The 16,584-nt window shown below is 43.3% G+C and overlaps 1 non-coding gene across 1 annotated transcript; it reads right to left on the reverse strand.

Annotated features, from left to right (window-relative positions):
• Window positions 1-4,978: 4,978 nt before the first annotated feature.
• trnas-gcu (transfer RNA serine (anticodon GCU)) lies at window positions 4,979-5,060 on the reverse strand. The gene has a single exon. It is a non-coding gene; the product is annotated as a tRNA-Ser (tRNA).
• Between the last annotated feature and the right edge of the window lie 11,524 nt (window positions 5,061-16,584).

Genomic DNA, 16,584 nt, shown 5'->3' on the forward strand with positions numbered 1-16,584 from the left:
CACTGATCTAGTTTTGCTGCAAGAACGAGGTGAGGCAGTATAAACTACAGAGTAATGGGGAAACAATGGGAAAGGAACACTCGGACGGGAGAGCCTGAATGGTTTCTTTCTTGGCTGTAACCAGACACAGGTGTTGAAGTCTGAAATTGGACACTATCAGCCAAGCTGGCGAAATCTTACTTTCTATTTGTTTTCTCCCGAGGCCTGTTTCACTCTTGGGGAAATGTGTCTGCGTGCCTCATTCTGTGCGTAAAAACGGGCTTCAGTTCCCCGACTGGGTGTGAACATATTTTTCCCATCTCAAACTTCAATCCCATTTATTGCATCTTACAAGATTAAAACGTTCCAGGGTAATTAGCATTGAGATGAACACGTGAAACATCAGAGTTTACAACGTTACAGACCAGGTGCTTGGAAGGGAGATGATGGGACCCATTTCTGTGAAGTAAGCATTTGATAATTCATTCATTTTTGAGGGGAAACATATCTGCAGTGACATAATTTTTTTTTAAAAAACTGTGTTATGAAGAAACGGTGCAACAGTTTCTGCCCTCATCCCTGGTGATCTAGTGGTTAGTATTCGGCACCTTAACTGAGTGGCCTGGGTTTCATTACCATTCAGGAAATCAGGACTTCTTGTTCCTGACTCCGAGAGATCAGCTGTATCAGGAATCTGTTTAATGCCTTAGATCAGTCAATACCCTAGCCCTTTAAAGAAGGGAAAAGTGCCTTCCTCCTCTCTGCGCAGTCGGACAGTTCATCCTTCATTCTCCTCTGAGTCCAATTCCCAAAGAGTTTCAAAATACTGTCAAAATTGAGTCTTAGCAATTTATTTTCTGTGCTTTTCATACACAGGAGCTGCAGCGATTGAATGGGTTGGTTTCTGCAAATGAAACGTACCTATGAACAATGTGCGTTGCTCTTTCAGGATTGTCTTCTCTGACAGCGCTGGGACATGACTGTTGTTCTCTATGATATGGAAGTGGCAGTGTTTGAGTTGGGTAGAGAAAGTTAAAAATTACACAACATCAGGGCATAGTCCAGCAGGTTTGTTTGGAAGCACGAGCTTTCAGAGAGCCGCTCCTTCATCAGGTGGGTGTTTTTCTGCCGAAACTTGATGTATGTGTCAACATGTGCAATCTTGGAAGATCATCTGGACTTTAACCGATCGTTCGTGGTGTCGAGGGTACCCCTGACTTGGATGTGTTGGTGTTGGACTGGGGTGGACAAATTTGAAAATCACGCAAAGCCAGATTAGAGTCCAACAGTTGTCAACCACCTGATGCAGAAGCTGTTGCTTCCAAATACGCCTGTTCGAAGCAACTTGGTGCTGTGGGATTTTTAACTCTGATTGTCCTTGGTAATGTTTATCTTATCGAAGACAGTGAAATAATTTTCGTTCGTAGAGATGAAAATTCCAAAAATTATCCACCTCAGTGTAACAAATAAAATTAGCTTGGATGTGCTGTGAATCTCCACAACGCTCTTGCGCCAAGTAAATTTCGAACCTATAACCATCTGATCCGTAGCCAGGTGTATGAATGGTTGAAACACTGGCCAGATGCACAGCTGAGATTTTACACTCTGCAGAGCTGTGGTGTTAACAAGGACATGAGCAATAACAGTAACATTCCCAAGGTGAACAAAAAACAAAGATAATCACCATCAATTATTCACTTCAAGTTGTGCTCAAATAAAACTACCATTTACAATCTGATCAGCCAATCAACGAGGTCACTGCTGATCGAGGAAATTTCAACTTATTTTGCTGCGTTTCCATTATAATTCGAGGTAAACTCCAGCCTAATGACAACATCACATTTCCCACAATTTTCAGATTTAGATTGCATCAATGACCTCTTATATTTGCAGGAAATAAGTAACATCAAATGACTGAAAAAGTCCTTTTGGTCATGTAATCCAGTGTAGAGTCGGTCAGAAAAGAAAAGTCAAAGACCTGAAACATCACTCGCATTTCTCTCTGTATTAGTGCGTGTTCCTGAGTTGAATATTTGCAGGACTTGTCTTCAATATCTAAAGAATTTTTTTCCCGCGACAGATTCTTCATAAATCAATTAACATCTGAGGTGTTGAAACTTATTTTACTTCAGATTAAATTGGTTTAATATCCTTTCCCCCAGCCTAATATCCCAATACTCCCTCCTCTTCCATGTATATACAAGCTGCACCAGGTGAGGTTGCAGCTCCCAACCTGACGTTCCATTGCTCTTTGCTGCTCCATGTCAATAGAAGCTGCTGCAAGTAAGATTGGAGCTCCCACTCTGATATCCCAATGCCCACTGGTGCTCCATGTCATTAAACGCTGCTCCAGGTGAGAGTGGAGCTCCCAGACTAATCTCGCAATGCACCCTGCTCGATGTCAAATGAAGCTGGTCCAAATGAGATTGGATCTCGCAGTCTGATGTCCCAATGCTCCCTGCTGCTCCATGTCATGAAAAGCTGCTCCAGATGAGGGTGGAGCTCTCAGACTGATCTCGCAAAGCTCCGTGGTCCATGTCAAAAGATGCTGCTCCAAATGAGGTTGGATCTCGCAGTCTGATGTACCGATGCTCCCTGCCGCTCCATGTTCAGAAAAACAGCTCCAGGTGTGATTGGAACTCCCAGTCAACTGACCATTTCCACCACTGGAGCCATTGGTGGAATATCCACACCATGAAAACCTAATCTCATTTTCATCACCACCGAAACATACTAAAATACTTCCTTTCTTAAACCTTATTTAGCATGTGCATATTGCAGTCAATCCGAAGTAAGATAATGGTGTTAATTGACGTATGTTCAATAAAAATTACATATTATTTTTTTGTGTAACTGCTACTTAAAAAGGACAATGTTTGTAATGAAATCACAGTTTTATTCCGTGTGAGTGAACGTGATTTGTATTATTTAAATTGAACTTGTTCGCTGTGTAAAATGATGAAGTACATCTCAATTTCAAAACAAAATTGGTATTGTTGTCATCCACCTTGAAACGTGGTCATAGAGATGTACAGCATTGAAACAGACCCTTCAGTCCAACCTGTCCACGCCGACCAGATTTCCAAACCCAATGTAGTCCCACCCGCCAGCACCCAGCCCATATCCCTCCATACCCTTCCTCCTCATATTCCCATTCAAAAGCCTCTTAAATGTTGCAACTGTACCAGCCACCACATCCTCTGGTAGCTCATTCCATACACCTACCACCGTCTGTGTGAAAACGTTGTCCCTTAGGTCTCTTTTAAATCTTTCCCCTCTCACACTAAACCTATGCCCTCTAAGTCTGGACTCCCCGATTCCAGGGAAAATACTTTGTCCGTTTATCGTATCAATGCCCCTCCTAATTTTGTAAACATCTATAAGCACAGCCCTCAGCCTCCAATGCCCCAGAGGAAACAGCTCCAGCCTGTTCAGACTCTCCCTAACGCTCAAATCCTCCAACCCTGGCAACATTCTTGGAAATCCTTTCTGGACCCTTTCATGTTTCACAATATCTTTCCAACAGACAGGAGACCAGAATTGCACGCAATATTCCAACAGTGGCCTAATCAATGCATTGTACAGCCGCAGCATGTCCTCCCAACTCCTGCACTCAATATTTTGAACAATAAAGGAAAGCATGCCAAACGCCTTCTTCACTATCCTATCTACCTGCGACTCCACTTTCACGGAGCTATGAACCTGCATTCCAAGGTCTCTTTCTTCAGTCAAATTCCCAAGCCCTTATCAATATTTTTATAAGTCCTGCTAACATTTGCTTTCCCAAAATGCAGCACCACGCATTTATCCGAATTAAATTCCATTTGCAATTTCTTAGCCCATTGGCCCATCTGGCCAGATCCTGTTGTAATCTTAGGTAACCCTCTTCGTTATGCACTACACCTACAATTTTGGTGTCATCTCTAAACTTACTAACTGTACCTGTTATGCTGATATCCAGATCATTTATGTAAATTATAAGAAGTCGAGGTGCCAGCACCGATCCTTGTGGCACTCCATTGGTCACAGGCCTCCAGTCTGAAAAACAACGCTCCACTGGCACCCTCAGTCGTCTACCTTTGAGCTTGTTCTGTATCTAAATGGCTGGTTCTCCCTTTATTCCATGAGGTCTAACCTTCCTAATCAGTCCTTCATGAAGTCCATATAGATCACATCTTCTACTCTGCCCTCATCAATCTTCTTTGTTATATCTTCAAAAAACTCAATCAAGTTTGTCAGACTTGATTTCCCACGAAAGCGATGTTAGGTATTAGAACGAAACGTCTGTTAATGACATTCGTTTAAAGACACTTTAGATGTTTATGCTGCATTAATCTGTGGTTATTGATCCACAGTTTATGTTCACTTCCTGCAGTTAACATGCTGATTTCTCCAGTTGTTCATAGTTCAGTGTGATGCATCGAGTGTGTGCATAACGAGAGGGAGCTTGCTTCCCACATCTTGTGTTTATCGGTGTCTTATGTCCTGCCTTCATCAATGGCAAGAGCAAGGGGGAAAGGGCGAGATCAATGTGTAAGTCTGTCCAGCCCAATCACGGCACCCACATCGGCAATTCTCTACTGTGCATTCACAGGCAGTTTTCTGTGCCACTACACCCACCCCCTGCAACTTTTGAAATATCTCTATTATTTTGTGGTGTCGCTCTGTGCTCTTATCACCAAGATGAATCACTTCTACCCAACCTGCTCCAGATTTCTTTTGACAAAACACTCATTAAGAATCCCATAGCATTAAATATGCACATCGCATCTCTCGTTATTTGGTTTCCCTGGATCACTTTCATAAGATTAACGTTCACAGTAACTTGACTTGGAAAAGACAATCACGTTCCCTTTTATTATCCCAATTCAGTCTACATTTCGTTAAATTCAGGCATCAGTCTCAAATTATTCTTTAAGTTTTTATAATCTGGTCGATGCAGATAAACTAACCATTGGAGTTTCAATTTCAATAAGACAGTGCGATAATCCAAAAATAGCGACGAGAGTGGGATTTGAACCCACGCGTGCAGAACACAATGGATTAGCAGTCCATCGCCTTAACCTCTCGGCCACCTCGTCGCATATGCATGCCATGTTATGACATAATCTCCCAGACCATCACAATCTCATCATCTCTGGGGAATCTCCCATTCACAGCCTCCAACCTCATTGTCCATGAACCCTGCACTGCCCGATTCTACCTCCTTCCTAAGACCTGCTGTCTCTGCCTGCGCTTGTTTGACCCGACTCATCTCTTCCTACCTCAACACCTTCCTGTCTCCCCAGTCCAGGAAATTCTCACCTACGTTTGTGACACCACCTATGTACTTCATCTCACTGAAGACTTTTATTTCCCTGGTCAACAATGCGTCATCTTCACCTTGGAGATCCAGTCCCTCTGCACATCCATCTGCCATAACGAAAGTCTCCAAACCCTCTGTTTCTTCATCTCGCCCCATCCCAACCAGTACCCTTCCACCGACACCGCCATCCAGCTGGCTGAATTGGTCCTCACCCTCAACAACTTTTCCTTCCAATCCTCCCACTTCCTCCAAACCAAATGCATAGCTATGGGCACCCACGTGTGACCGAGCTATGCCTGCCTGCCCGTTTGTCAGATATGTGGAATTGTCCGTCTTTCGCAGTTACTCTGGCACCTGTCTCCACGTGTTCCTCCGCTACATTGATGAATTCATTGGCCCCACTTCCTGCTCCCACGAGGAGGTTGAACAGTTCACCAACCAAGACATTTCACCCCGACCTCAAATTCACTTGGATCTTCTTGGCAACTCCCTTCCACTTCTTGGACCTGTCCATCACCGTCTCCAGCGAATGACCAATGAAATACATATATTACAACCCCACCGACTCCCACAGCTAACAATACGACACCTCCTCCCACCCCAACGCGTTTAAAAGCACCATCCCTTATTCCTAATTCCTCCGCCTCCAGTGCATTTTTTCGAAGGATGACCAATTCCACCTCAGAAAGTCCCAGTTGGTCTCCTTCCCACGTGGTTTACGATGCCCCAGGGCATCTCCTCCACTTCACTCACCACCGCCCTTAAATCCCACCCCTCCCGCAACAAGGACAGAATCCCATGGTTCTCAGCTTTCACCCCACCAAACTCAGCATGAAACACATCAGACTCCACCACTTCTGCAATCACCATACAGAACCCACTATCAGGCATATATTTCCCTCCACACCCCTATCAGCATTCAGAAAAGACCATTCCCTCCACGAGGCCCTCGCCAGGTCTACAACCCCCAATAAAAACACCCCCCACTACTGGCATCTTTCCCTGCCACCGCAGGAAGGGTAAAAGCGGCTCCCACACCATTCCACTCATCTCCGTCTAAGACCCCAAGGAATCCTTCCACATTCGTTAGAAATTCACCTGTACAACTTACAATGTCATCTGCTGCATCTGTTGAACCCAGTGTGGTATCCTCTACATCAGGGAGACAGGAAACCTTCTTGCAGATCATTTCAGAGAGCATCTTTGGGACACCCGCACCCACCAACTTCACCATCCCGTGACTGAACACTTCAACTCCCCCTCCCACTCCGTCAAAGAGTGCAGGTCCTGGGCCTCCTTCAGCGCCAAACCATAACCACCCAATACCTGGAGGATGAACGCCGTATATTCCGATTTGGACCTCTGTCACCTCACGGGATAAGTGTGGATTTGAACAGTTTCCTCATTTCCCTTGCCACAAGTCCCAAGCCTCAAACTTGGCACCGCCCTCTGGACCCATTCCATCACTGCTCCTTCGGAACTATCATCTTCTCCCTCACCTTCATCCAACTATGGTTTTCCCAACTATCTCCCCCAAATCCCTACCATTTATCTCTCAGTCCCGACTCACAAGCCTTATTCCTGTTGAAGTGCTTATGCCTGAAACGTTGACTGACCTGCTGTGCTTTTCCAGCACCACACTCCCGACTCTGATCTCCAACATCTGCAGTCCGAACTTTCTCCTAGTAATAATCAATGACCTCGGAGTGAAGATGTCCCTGGATTGCACTCATCACAGTGTGTCTGAATTTTGCGTTTATTTTGGGTGAGGGCAGGCTGGATCTGAGACGAGCACTTAACACCCAGGCAATGGGAATGGTGTCAGATAGCGAAGTTAGGGTGGGCTGATATGAAGTGGAAAATTCTGTAAGAAGGTGGATCAGTACAAATGCATCATATCACTCAGACTCTAAAAGACATGCAGAAGGAGCAAATCAACGTCAGTTCAGGCACAATAACAGGTAACGTAGGAAGAAGACAATACAACACAATGAGATGGAATGGGATTGTTTCTGAGAAAGGATTAAATATTTATGCTATTTTACACACAGACTGTGGTCACATTGGAAAAAGGAATTTACAGCAGTGTAACGGTGATATTTGCCTATGACATCTCAATTCCAAGAGACATTGACATATTATCTTCTGCATCAGCGTGGCCAAGTGAAAGCATGATCGGCCCATCAACCAGAATTCAATACTTCAAAGCTCTCCTCTGCGCTGTACAATCTATATCTGCTCCTGTATTCAGATCCCAATCGCTTCACAGTCTATCATTTTCTGCTTCCTGCCTCACGGAAACACTTGAAACTAATCAAATCCCCAGTGCTTCCGCTTTAAACCATATTTTGTAACTCTCGAGCAGACACAGGTACGAGTGTCCAATTGGCCTTTTCGAGCGCTCTCACTCTGTATGATCTGAATGATAAAGTACACTGTATCTGATCCGCAGGACACACTGCATAAATTATCCAATTCCAGCGGCTGAGCTGCCTCCATTGATAGAACTGTTTCCATTGGTAGAGTATCACACAGTCACAGCGAACATCTTTTGATGTCATCCTCGAAGGTACTTGCTACAAAAATCTGAAGATGGCTGGAAACTGCTGGATACAGAGGCCCAGAGGGAGCCTAGTGGGCCCATAAACCAGAAATCAATGGATAAAAATATTCTTCTTTTTAGTAGAATCCAATTCAGATCATCAAGTTAACACTTCCTGGGGAGAAAATGGATGTGGCAGAGCGGACAGTCTCAACTGGTTCCAGCATTTACAATCTTGGTCCGTGTGACAACAAAAGCAGAAACCTGGAACTGTTTATCTTGCTTCTGAAAAACAGGTTAGTAAATTTTGAAGAGCATCGATATTTCTCCCTGGTGTTCATGAAATGTTCAAGAGCAGAGTACGGTTCCCTGAGTATGGTCTGACTTCTGGGTTATGGACTGTGATATTCTGCTCACATGACCTGAACACATACAAAGAAATGACTCGGTGACAAGATGTGCTGAATCGGATTCTGTGAAGAACAGAAGCCGATGTAATGAAAATAGCCATAAGAGCGGGAATGCAGCAAATTATTTTCCAGACTCGAGGAGAGCGGACAGTGCTGTTTCCAAGGGGTCAATATCTGTGCAAGCAGCGTTGGGTGTTATTGTACTGCATGTTTTGTATAATGGTGCAAAAGCACGGAACTTTTGTACAGAGGGGATAACTTCAAAATCCCCAAAGAGGCAAACACACACAAATGAGGTAAACAACAAAGTAACCACACAATTTGGTGTGACATCATGCGGTAAACTTCCCTGCTCAAATTTCGTTCTAAATCGCTCTCTGACTAATTCCTAAGACTGATATTCGAACTGTGAATGGTTTGTCAATAAAAACTGCTCTGGTCTCACAACTTCAGCATTTCATACCCACCCCCTTATGTATGTCTGGCAATAGTAATTGATCCCTCACTGTGTTACTTCAGCACACGGAGAGAACAAATAACTATAAGAACAACAGTCAAGTATGTGAGGCTGGAATCGAACTTTTGACCCTGTTGATGCAGCCTGAGAGAATCCATCACTATCTGATTTAAATCAGCAATAGGAGCTGTCTGTTCTGGCTGTGAGAGCGGTGGGGTAAAGGGGAGGACTTTGATATTCCGTACTGTAGAATCACATTGCCCACATCATGTTAATTTTGAAAACACTCTGCAAGAAACAGTAAGAGAGGAACAGGAGGAAGCTACTCCAAATACCTGTACTACCCGCCGTTTGATATCATCATGGCTGACCAAACACGTCAATGCCTTTCCACAGCTCATCCACAACAACCTGTCACAGAACGGGATAAAGAAATTTAGCCAATCGAACAATTCTGTGCAACTTTGGGAGGGAAATGTGTTTAGAGACTGTGGGTTTCTGCACGAAATTTGCAGGTTTTGCGGGTGAGCTTCTGGTTCTGATCTGATCATGATTCCGTAAAAACTCACAACCAAGAAGGTAAGGAATTTCTTCTGGTCAGTAGCAGGGACGAGAACTCCAGACGACAGGAATTGGTGATGAATCAGCACAACAGTCAATGATTCAGTTGAAAACTGAACGAAACTCCAATTCTGATGCGGTTCAAACTCACAAACTTTGAATAGCAAAGTTATCAAATTTGTAGAAATCTAACACACTTTTCATTGCGCCACAAAGCTGCACTTGCCACAATTTTACTGCACCCAAAGTTGCGGTTGTCGTGCAGAAAATGTCAACAATCACCAGGAGATACGGCGAGTTTTTCAAGGAGTAGATCTTTTATTTGCAAACAAAACCAGTGACATTCAGAAAATAAATTCTTGACTCCCCCGAAACTTGAGGTTCTTGGCATAGAGTCACAGAGTCATTAGGATATGCAGCAGGGAAACAGAACCTGCTGTCCAACTTGTCCATGCCGGCCAAACATCCCAACCCAATCTAGTCCCACCTGCCAGCAACTGGCCCATATTCCTCTAAACCCTTCCTATTCACATGCCTCATAAATGTTGCAATTGTACCAACCTCCACCACATCATCTGGCAACTCATTCCATTCATTGTGTGAAAACGTTGCCCCTTTGGTTCTTTTTTAACATTCCCCTCTCAAAGTAAACCGATGCCCTCTAGTTCTGAACTCCCCTACCCAGGGAAAAGACTTTGTCTATTTATAATGTCCATGCTCCACATAATTTTGTTCACCTCAGCCTCCGACGCTCCAGGGAAAACAGCCCCAGCCTGTTCAGCCTCTTCCTATAGCTCAAGTCCTCCAACCCTGGAAACATTCTTGTAAATCTTTATGAGCCCTTTCAAGTTTCACAACATCTTTCCGGTAGGAAGGAGACCAGAATTGCATGGAATATTCCAATAGTGGCATAACCAATGTCCTGTACAGCCACAACATGACCACCCAACGCCTGTACTCAACACTCTTACCAAAAAAGAAAAGCATACAAAACGCCTTCTTCACTATCTTATCTACCTGCGACTCCACTTTCAAGGTGTTATGAACCTGCACTCCAAGGTCTCTTTGTTCAGCAACACTCCCTCGTACTTTACCATTAAGTGTAGAAGTCCTGCTAAGATTTGCTTTCCCAAAGTGCTGCACCTCGCATGTATCTGAATTAAACTCCATAACTTCTTACCTTTTCTTTAATCATGTTTTTTTAGCTTATGAGAATGCGCAACTGTGTTAGTCAGAATTACCTCACTCCAGCTGTACAATAAACCAAAAGTGTTAGTTCCCATTATCGTTCTACTTCTGCCAGTATGGTTTTTCATAAATCTACTTAATATTATTCGTTTCTCATCATTATGTATTCTACTGCCACCTATGCTACAATGAACTTCCATCCCAGACTAACCTGTCATGATTAGATATTTAACTACCCCATCTACCACAATGTTTTCCTGTCCCAAGCTGACTCTACTAACTACTGATTAGATATTTAATGTCATATCTTTCCGTCTACAAGCGTCTTAAGCAGGCTGACTGAACTATCAATTAATTATTTAAAGTCATGTCCTTAGTATGTACTGTCACGACTTGTCCCAAACTGCCATGATGGTATTAGATAGGCAGGGCTGACTTTACTAATTGATATTATCTCAGCCTGCCTTTTTACCATTTCAGCCCAGTCTGACTCTGCTAGTTGGTGTAGGAGCATTCCACAATTTTTCTCCTATCCTGCCACACTGGCCCCATCGTGCCCCAGGGGCCTTTTGACAAGTGTAACTTTCCGCAGACCCCTTGTAACAGATCGCCAGTAGTTTCCATGTCTTTACCTTCCCATGCTTTCATGCTCTGTATTTTTTTTACAGTGTTCGGTTCTTTCATCAGACATCTGTTTAACTTCACCCCACTTTCCAGTACCTGATCCTTATCCATGTGTGCTCTAACTTCTCAAGTATTCGGCTAAATACTCCTGGCGCTTAGCTTTACCACACGTTCAGACAGTGAATTCCAAATAAACAACACTCTCAGAGTGAAAACTTTCTTCCTATATCTCCTCTGAACTTCCTCTCCCTTGCGTTTGATGGAGATCCCATAAGAAGTATATTCCTATCACACATATCTATCCCTTTAATGTGCACCTTAATTACTTCCTCGCTCAGCCTTCTTCGCTCTCAGATAACAATCCTGAGCTGAGATCGTCTATCTTCGACATGGTGATAGTGTCGCGCTGGCAAAGAACAGCAGGTCAGGCAGCATCCGAGGAGTGGGAGAATCGATGTTTCTGGCATAAGTCTTTCATCAGGAATGAGTCTTATTGGTGGAGGCTGGGAGATAAATAGGAGGGGGTTGGAGTTCGGTGCAAGGTAGCTGGGAAAGTGAATGGTGGTTCGACTACACGGAGGAATTCAGTTACAATGAAGCAATTGAATGTCAATCGAATATGATTAAATTCTCATTTGTCAGAGTTATCATTGCTGCATTTGGTCCTTCTGTGGATCAATCCAATTCCAATCGCTTTCTGATTTCAAGTTTCAATTCCCATCTGCGCCTGAAATTTCAACCCGTTTCCTCGCCGACATTTCTCCACCTGTCTTATAACTTCGTAAGGACGCTGTAAGGGCCAGCAGAGATTTACAAACATGTTGCTAACTCTATAAAATGGAGCTTTGTGGAATGATTGGTAAGGCTGGGATTATTCTCCTTGAAACAAAGGAGGTGGAGGGGAGCTCTATAATCACATAATAACAATTGTAAACGCTCAATATTCAGTGGATCTTGACAGGGTAGTTACAGGCAGATGGCTTGCCCTATGCTGTGAGGAGAGCGCCAATGGACATGAACACAGAATTAGATATTGCCTATTTAATTCAGAAATGATGAGTAATTTCTTTGCTCAGGGGTCAGAGAGTCTGTGGCATTTTTGTGGCACCCATTGTTGAGACTGCATCGTTGATTAATTTCAAACTGTGCCAGATAGTTAATCAGAAAGATGATGGAACTTTGTCGAGGTAAGTGAGAAGAATAGAGTTGAAGATTATCAGATCAACCATGAGTTCGTTGAATGGTGGGGCAGACTCGATGGGCTGAGTGGCATACTTCCACATTGTTTAACATTTGGTCTAACGCCTTATTTTATTCATAAGTTCAGAATTGTGAGGGGATGGTCTGAAGTGCTAGGAAACGTTTATTAAACCGATCAGACAGATCAGGAACAAGCCTCATAAAGTCAGGAAGAAGAAATGTGCTGTGGCCTGCGTGCCAAAAATGACATGGGGCACAGCACAGGTATCTGTGTCCAGAAGCTGTGATTGCTGAAGAAAGTTGGTGGACCTTATACAGTTGGCAAGTCAGTGATCACTCTGGGTGATGGATCCTTGTATCGTTCACAAACAGCAGAAATTTGTGGAAGAATGAAAGGTTCGTTTCATTGGAGAAGTTTTCTGTGGTTCCAATTCCGAGTGACTCTTTGAAATACTGATCAGATCATTGTGTGAAGTGTTTGGTTAAAATACTCATGGACAACCCACTGGATAAAGTTGTGCTCCCAATCTCTTGTTATCAGTACCGCTTTCTTTCGACGTAACTTCATAGAAAGACAAGATGGAACGTGGGGTGGAAAGAAAAATGCGTTCTTTCTGATTACAACAAGTTAATGTACAATTGAATAGAATGACTGCTCTCGCTCTTCATTTCGACTTTAATGTGGTGTCTGTTGCTCGTCAATCTCCCGTGCAGTAAAGCACAAGAACAAGATTCACGATCCAGTCTATACCAGAGTGTGAGGTGCAAATGAAAACTGCTGGAGCGGTTTGTGAAGTTAGCAACCAGAGTGTGACTCGAATCCGTGAATGTCGAGAACAACAGTATAATAACCCACCACCATAATCGCTTGGTCTCCTCAGCACATTTTGTACAGCGGTGGCATGTGACCTCATCAGGTTACATGCAGTGAAAGCCATGGATCAGAAATTTACAGAGGGGAATCGAATCCACACCAATGTGTTTCTGCTTTCACCAGAATTATAATGACAGCAAATTCCAATAAATAGCCATCTCGTCAGAATGAATAGCTGTCAGTGATACGTTCTGAGTCAGAACTGTGTCAGAATCAAACAGAGAACAAGACTTTTACGTCATATTCTCACCTTCATTCGACACATAATTTCTTCAGTGACTTCCTCTCTCACGTGGAGAAGCAGCCATGGAGAGGGAGATAAAGGCGATGTTGTGGCTCAATGGCCTTTCTGATATGGCTGAACCAAAATTGGATTAAACCGCAATAAATGCTGTTTGTTCGTTTCATTTTAGTTTTGCTGCAAACTGAAAATGTTCATTATAATATCGCAAGTGAATTAGATTTATCTCATTGGAACGATTAATGTTGTATTCAAATTTTCTCCGACTTTATTTCAGCTTAAGAAGAATACTTCTTAGAAAAGCAGAGTGTTAAAGTGCAATTTTGTTGTTCGTTACTTTGGCAGATTTCACCGAGTATTAAGTGGACCAAACATCATGGTGTTTTCCTCACATCTTTAACGCATATGATTAAAGCACGAAGTCGATCTCCAAGCAACTGGTCACTTTCTATTCATTATGTAATATCTTCTCATCGCAATAATAAAAATCCGCTCAGTTCCATTTACAATGCTTTAAGTAGAATATTATGCCAAATCATTCAAAATTTAGGGTTTTGGAATCGAATCTTATTCAGCTGCACATCTTCACGAAATGTCTTTACATTTAAAGTCAACCAAATTAGACATTGTTTCCCCGCAACTTCCGACCGTCTGCACCCCAGCCCTACTCCTTTCCCTAGCCACACGCTGTCGCTGTCCTTGTGAAATTTATTCCTTGTATGTCACCAAATATGCCTTTTCAAACATTTTGAAAGACAGATTCTCGGAGTGACAGCGATTCTGTTCTCATCATTTCTTTGTCCTTCAAAGGTTTTATTCGAAAGATTGGAATGCCTGACATCTAGATGTTTACTTACTTGAAAGAGGGAACTTTCCACCCATTTACTCTGTCCAAACATTTCATAACCAGAAAACCCCTCACCATGTCTTCCTTGGTTCAGGGATAACTGTTCTCAATTTTCCAAGAAGACAAGTGAATAAAATCTCATCCTCAGTATACCTCGCCCGCATCGTCTCTAATGGCTTTACCCTCCAGTATACACCATCATTACCCTCTCCGATAGAATCACAGAAGCCTACAGTGTAGAAAGGACATTTCAGTCAATCGAGCCGGTGTCGACTTTCTGAAGAGCATCTCACCCAGACCTCGCTCCTCTCCCTATTCCCGTATACTTCACCTGAGGAAGAGTGAGCCCTCCCCCTTATGAATTCAAATAAACCTGTTGGACCATAACCTGTCGTCCTGTGATTTCTGACCTCATTCCCCGCGTTACCCATGGCTAATTCACCTAACTTAGTTAATTCACTTCCTGGACACGAGAGGGCAATTTAACTTTGGCAATCAACCTAACCCTCCGACCAAACAGCAGTGTGAATTACTGAGTCAATGTTCCATCAAACTGAGCAATTGCTGGATCATTTTTTAATGGCTTTATAGACTGGTAACTCAGCCTCATCAAAGTAAATGAACTCAAATTCAATGTATTGAAACACTACTCTGTCCATTACAATTTCATTCGTGCTGAGGGAAATGTTTCTGCAATCATATTTGAATGTTTTTACGCTGTTTCTTCCTCACCGTCCTGCTTCCAGTAAACACTTCAATCCAGTACAGTCTGTCAAATGCTTTTCATTCCAACACAGATACAATGTACAGATTGCTGAAGTCACGTGTTTGGACTTTCACTTGACACTCTGCCTCCCTGAGAGCTGTAGCCCTTCCCCACACTGATTCAGGCAGCACTACCCTTCCTGTGACATGCACCATCGAGAATGGAAGGACAGGATTCAATGCCCGAACTTGGGAATGGAGTGACAGTTTTAAAACATTTACACTGTTCCCAGCGGAGAATTGAGCCCTGTGACAGGCGGGTCACTAACCAGTATACTACCGATGACAGGATGTCAAAGGAGGGCCTTCAGCCAATTGTGACCACACTTGTGAAAAACAACTGCCTAATGAACTGAATCGGTTGTTTCAATGCTTATCCCACGTCCCTGTGTGTCTTGGCATCACAAGTTCACATCTGAATATTTCTTCAGGTTATAAAGTTTTTTGCCGCTCTGAACAATGCAGGCAGTGTATTCCAAATTTCAACCAAACACTGGCTGATAAAATTTTTTGCACATCTTCTCAAACCTTTCTGCCTTTCTCCTTAAATCTCTGGCCCCTGCTGATCGATACTTCCATCAATGGGAAACTCGTTCAGTCAAATCTGTCCATACCCTAACTCATTCATGACTTCTCTACATCTCCTTTGCAATGCGACAAACAGTCCACTCTGTCCTGTCTTTCTTCACAACTCAAACGCTTCATCCCAAACAACATCCTGGTAAATATCTCCTGCAATGTTCTCAGTGTGATGACATCCTTACTATAATGCGACTTTCAAACCTGCACACAACACTCTTGCTAGAGCCTAATGAGAATTTGTTTTAATATTTCTGGATTAGTATGAGGGCGATTCTGGCGAAGCAGAATTTATTACCCATTCCGAATTGCCCAGAGGGCAGTTGAGGTTCAACCATATTGCTATGTGTCTGAAGTCACATGCAGGCTGCACCAAGGAAGGACAGCAGATTCCATCCTGAAATGACACCAGTAAACCAGATGTTTACTTTTCAACAATAATCAATGGAACTGTAGTAGTCATTAGATTCTTCATTGCAGATATTTGCTGAATCCAAATTTTACAATCTGGAATGGTGGGACTCAAGCCCGAGTACCCAGACTATTACCTCGGTTTCAAGATTTCAATCCTTTGAAGTTACAGCGAGACCAACGCAGAAAGCCAAAAAAGATGGCCTTTTCAATTTTATTTTCCCCCAAAACTGCCCTGGGTCTCCTCCATTGGCCTGATACTCCAATTGTCTCTGGCCTATGTCAGTAAAAGCTGCTACATGGGGATTGATTTCACAACTGCGGTATCCAAATGGATCGACTTGTTTGGAGGTCCCGATGGTGGGATTGGGGCACGTTCACCCAACAACAGTGAACGCAGAAGCAGCACAGACAGAACAGTATAAATGTGAAAGGGAGTGATAGATTGTGCATTGCCTCAGAGAAATGGGAGGAGGGACGGAAAGGATGTTTAATGATCGTGCGAAGGAGAGGAATCTCCGACAACGGGTGTGTTTGAATTCTGATATATGAAACGCAAAGATGCGAGAGAGCGGAATTTGAAGTTAAAACAATTAATTTC

The sequence above is a fragment of the Chiloscyllium punctatum genome, chromosome 33 (genome assembly GCF_047496795.1).
Source record: "Chiloscyllium punctatum isolate Juve2018m chromosome 33, sChiPun1.3, whole genome shotgun sequence".
Classification (NCBI taxonomy): Eukaryota; Metazoa; Chordata; class Chondrichthyes; order Orectolobiformes; family Hemiscylliidae; genus Chiloscyllium; species Chiloscyllium punctatum.